Consider the following 6,144-nt stretch of genomic DNA (forward strand, 5'->3'; position numbering starts at 1 on the left):
ATGCGGTTACGAATAGTTATCACCACATAAGGAAAAACTACGGTTTTGGAGTTGGACAAAACTACCCTAAAACATGGGGACCCGCTGGTCGAATAGCGTGACAAGTGGTGCATTATATCCCTTTAGTCATTATTGTTTGACCGGCGAACTCTCATGAGAATACAAACAAATCTCCCTATAAAAAGTGATTCGAAGGAATTACCCTAACCTCACCCCCAACATTAGAATGGAAAAAAAAAGTCCGATACATGGAAAGTATTTAAGCCCAGTGATCTTTTTCACTTTTGATCATTTTCGGGGAAGGGCACTTAGCAATGGTACTTCTTACTAAGTACAACTTGAAGGGTTTATTGGATTCGAACCTTCAATGGGATACGCCATTTTTCAGGTTACCCCAAGAGAATATAAAGACATAAAGAAAATAACCCTGAATTTCTTCCAAGAAGATGAAAATTTCGGAAGAAAAATTGTCCCTGGATTAGACGTAATCGTACGTGAGCAACTATGCTGTTGCCAATCACACATGAACTTAAGTTTCTCCGTGGTAAAAATAATAAATGACCATTGTAAGTATCTCAGTTGTGCCGGAAAGACATTGGACAAAATATGCGAAAGAGTGACAGAACCGTCACCTTGGAGGGTTTGCACCTTCTAAACCAATTATTAGTGTATTTAATGTAGCCTACCTAAATATACCTGAAAACGGGAAGAATGATATAATATTTGAACTCCAATTTCTCAGCTCAAATGTTTCGTCATGGGAAAATTATCGACTCCTCGATATGCTTACATCCCAAAATCCAAAGACGGCACTGCCGTATTATGCACCAATATTTAAATTAAAACCCAACGACAGTGGAAGAAACTGTATATATAAATAATCTCGTTAAAATGAATGATAAAAGAACCCTATAATATTACCTGAAGCGTTATAACTATGAAAATCGATTATTATCACAATTTTAAAAAAAAGGAAGTGCATTATAGACCAGTATTGTATTAATATTTATAAAACTATGAATCCAATTAAATGTTACAAGACCTAAGTAAATTATCAATATATATAAAAAAAAGGTAGTTTTTCGAAAATCTCTGTACTTTTAAGCCTATAATGCGACCGCAAAGTCGTTAAACTAGAGTACGGAACTTTAGGGAAGCAACTATGTTCGAACACACAAATAGCCAGGTGCAAGGAGGCACCGGTGAAAAAGTAGTTCAACCTCAACCTGAAGTTGCCTTATTTTTCACTCAAAATTGGTTAATATGGAGCTCAGATGACTCGAATTACGGTCGAATGAATAAGTACCCGATGTATTGAGGAAATGCCGGTGAAAAGGTAGTTTGACCTCGACCTAGAGTGTACCATGATTGTAACTAATTTTGAAAAAAAAGTAACTACACAAAAGTCAATAGAAACTACCTCTTTTTGGCCATTGTTCTAAAATGTTCTGAAAGGACCAAATAAAGGAATGGCCAAAGCAATTATTGATACAAAGTTCATATGTAAAAAGCACGCCAAAGAGAATGTTATATACTCAGCGGCAATGCTCATTGTGAAAAAATCAGGGGAAGAAGTCCTCGCGAATAAATGGAACGTCAAATACGATTTAAGAAAATATGGCGAAAAATCGTATAGTTTCAGAATACGATTGGCATATAAACCAAAATATCGATCCGTAACAGGAAAATTGGGAATAAAATACAATGCGAGAAGGGATTAGTACCTTCAATTTATGTAGAAACCATGTGGCTAATGATATATGCTGTTCGCGTAATAATACAATCTATATTCAAAACCCTAAAGAATAAAATCAAAAAAATAGGAATAGATTACATTGCAAGATAAATTAACACATATTAATTTTAGAATTAGACAGGAAGGTGCGATTAACGGATGCCATCATAATTTTCATTGCTCATGCAGTGGCCCAAGACGTCATAAAGCAGGGAGTCATACCTAAGCATGGGAACTACCCCCAAAATAGTCATAATGCATGAGAAATATGAATTCTCCTATTCACAAGGAGACCGGAGATTATCAGATACGAGAAACCAATGTGGAGCGTCTTCAGCTCATTTCAAGTGGAATATTTAGCCGTTTACGATACTGGAGCTCATTTATTCCCCCAACCAGGAGGATTTTGTTGATCCAAGTTATGGAAAAATTATGAGACCACGGAGACAGGACCCGAAGAAAGATCACATTGAGCCAAATGAGACGCAGAACATAAACCCAGAACTCCCTGATAACCCTTAAGATAAAGAAAAAAAGTAAGGGAGGACGTGATCGAGCGAATGGGAATAGAGGTCCTCATTCGTGCCATGTCCAATCCCAAATTTTCACTTAATTTTTTGTGCAAGCCCATGCAGCTGCAAAGATATACTTCTTAAGCGGCGTGGAAGCGCATAAACAGTAAACATTTGAAAATTTATAGTAAGTCGAGACCTCACATAAAACTATGTAACCTACCTCGTATGTAGTCATAGAATAAAAAATTATATGCTAAGGTAGATGAGGGTTGAATAATATTTAAAAAAAAAATGTATTGAATATGGAACATGTGCCAAATGCACATGTGTACATGTATACACATAATCACCAATCTTGATTATTTTATAGTGCTTTTTTTTTGTGAACATAATAATTTTTCTTATGATTATTTTTCTTATATCATAGTAATCTAATGATTGCGGCAACTTGCATGTAAAAGCATGTGATATGCCCTTATTTTTTTTCTATCGTTGAATTTAACTGTACCCATACTAAATTGATATTATTAATACCAATAATCGCGACTATTATTTAAAACAATAGTCCCCGTATAATGTTATATAAATTGAGTATTATTGCTGTTATATGTGTTTTAACCTGTGTAACTATAATGAGCATACGATTCTGCCCAGGTATTTATATTCTAGGAAGCAGAGTAATTAATGCGGATTAATTATTGGTGTACCAGCATGCAACAAGGATACAACCCAGTAGCATCTACTCTCATCATTCGTTAACCACCGACAAGTACTCACCAAGGAAATATATGAAGACGATACCCTGACGACAAATCCAAATCACCAAAACCTTGTACCAGGTAATTTTATCTCAAGCAAGATCGGCAAACCAAGGACCCCATATATAAATATATATCTGAATTAATCATTACCTAGAGAACCGCCTCGACCAGTCATGTCGTAAAACTGCATAAATACCCGTCAAATAACTATCCTTAGACGGCAAGGTCCTTAAGATTTAATGTTTGGAGCACCAAGAATAACCCTAGAGTCAGTCCCTCAAAGTCTATATATCTTAAGCCCCATATCAGAGACAATAAGTTAACCAAGATCAAAAGTTTAAATTTTGACTCTATCCAATCATTATTAGATGTCGCAAAACCAAACCATCCTCCATGAGAAGGAGAACCAAACATGATCAATTTAATGGGAAGCAAAAACTGTACCTGCTGAAGTTTTTCCCAAAATGAAGTATTCAGAGAAGATAACCGAACAGTTATTATTATTTCAATCTCCATATTAAGCCCCCAATGATTGCTCATCATATAACCGGTACTTGAAGGCAAGGTGTTGAGCCAAGACCCTTAGATCAAGCTTTGATCCTGACATAGATAACGTTAAGTGTCGTAAAACAACCCAAAGTCCAGATGAAAGATGGACTAAACGTAAACAATTTATGGGAAACACAGACTATACGAGTAATAAATTTTCCCGAGGATAAAGGTGTTCAAGAAGAGATACCCAGCCAAGCGATCAAGATACCCATTTCATGTAATCAATTCCCTAAGGGTTATGTACCTAATAGACATTTGAACATCTCTGCGACATCAACCCCTCGTATTTGACATGAAAAAACATGCACAGACAATTTTGTGCAACAGTCATACTTATGAACAATGTAAACCCCTATCCCATGCAACAAGTGCCAAAAACATGAAACACCACGAAGACAAACCATAAACTATTAGCTGACACAGTAATTAGTTCAACGGAAACCCAAAATAAAGTGACAACGTATGTGAGTATTATAGACACGTAGAATGATGAAGTAAGTGTGAAGTCATATATCTAACTTGTAACTTTAATGAATATGGAAAAGCTTATCATAAAACAGATGAAAACCAGTGCAAGCTACCTTATCCAAGTGTTGCAATCAGACATTAAACTTATAATCTATTAATGTGTCAAACTTTTTCTTGCAAATTATTTTAATTTTAGTGTGTTAAAAATTTAGATGTACTTACGTGCTTTTGAAGTCAGATACTTATTGTACCAATATAGCGTCAGGTGGAAGCATAAACTAGCATTAGAAGTAGCGAATATGTACCACGTTAAATAATAAAGTTCTTTTATTTACCACGTTAAGTCATTAAGTTCTGCTTTTGTAATTACAAAAGCAGAACTTAGTTAGTTAAAACCAGGTAGAAGTATTAGCATATCAGGTGAAAGAATAAAAATATAATCGTATCATTATAGCGTCAGGTGGAAGTATAGTCAAGTTTTAGAAAAGGCAAATATGTACCATTTTCAGTGATAAGATAATCTTATCAGGTGAAGGTAATCTTAGTGTTAGGTGGAGGAAATAATAATTATTACGTAATCATATAACCTACGGTGTTAGTCAATAGAAACTCCTTGGCCCCTTCGCCAAATCGAGTGAGTAGGTGATGGACTTTAAAGTAATGTTGTTATATATATAATCTAATAGAGCAATCGGAGATTTGTAAAAAAAAAGTAGAATAAATTCTACCAAAATAGAGCTAATTCAAGTACTAAAATAAATTCTTTTAAAGAAAAATCAAAATTTGAAAGTGTAAAGAGAGAGCATAACACAACGATGAGGACATCGTTAATAATGGGACGAATGATATGTAATGGGATCAATTCTGAAAAAATACATTAAATTTCCCCAATTAAAGTTACCCCAGTAAAGTAACATCACCCAAAAATATGAATCCGAAAATTCAAGTAACCTACAGATCAAACAAGCCTCAAGCGTTCAATTTAAAATAGTGAAACAAATGTATTTAATTAAACAATACATTGTAAGAGTCTTTTAGCAAGTCTCAAGCGTTTCATGTAAAAATAGAGAAACAAATGTAGTTAATTAAACAATACATTGTAAAAATCTTTCCCACAGAAAATGTAATAAGCAAATCCGACTCCACGTCGCCAAAGTATGCAATAAATATTAGCTTGACCAAATTTTATATGACAGGCGACTAACAAAGTAATTCGAATAATAAGAGCTCGAAATACCAAACTATCAAGAGAGTAAGACTTATAATACAAAAAAATAGTCACTCAAGATGCAGAATATCTGTTTATGAGCCATTTGCAGTGCTGTGGAGACTGTTCTTAGAACTGGCCATCTCAATGCAATTAAAATGTATTATCCTTTACCAACTTCCAAAGAAAGAAAATATGCGTATTTTAAAATTAAGCGACCCAATGCTAGCAAAATTTTACAATGTAAAACTTTGTTCGTTCCGAAAAAATTCCAAAGTGTTATTATAAAAAGTTATAAATTGTAATTAAAGTTACAATTTAGAACTTCGCTTTATTAAAAAAATTCCAGAGTGATATCTTAAATCTCATAAACTTTAATTAAACCCAAATAGCCCATTGGTGCAAGCCCGTCCAATAGTGATGTAGGACAAATGGTGCAGCCAATAGGGACTGTAAAGTATACTCGTGACTAACGCCCGAATGTAATCTCTGGTGAAATTAGAAAGGGTAGATAGTTAGGACTTAGCAATTTTTGCGCCAGTCTTAGACGAGTCTTAGAGGAGTTTTACACCGGTCTAACCGAGGAATTTCTTGTGATTTATATTATGTGAGTCTATTCAAAATAAACTTTCGAAGAGAACTTTTTGTCAGTGCATTAACTTTGGCGTAGCATCGCTCCAGATGACAATTTTGTATTAGTGTCTCGTATTACAAGTGTGTTGATATAACCGAAGCTCTGCGACAATTATGTGAGTAACAATAAATGCATTACTTTCTTTTTTTATTCTCTCTATGTTAATATTTCTCAAGTTTGTTAGTCCTTGTGGCTCCACTCGCTCCTAAGGGAAACTGAAACTTATCAGTCTGATTTCGACTCAGTATGGCCGTTAATATAAGCTCCCTACA

Source organism: Artemia sp. Qi Xiang Cuo, chromosome 9 (genome assembly GCF_049724085.1).
Source record: "Artemia sp. Qi Xiang Cuo chromosome 9, ASM4972408v1, whole genome shotgun sequence".
Taxonomy (NCBI): Eukaryota; Metazoa; Arthropoda; class Branchiopoda; order Anostraca; family Artemiidae; genus Artemia; species Artemia sp. Qi Xiang Cuo.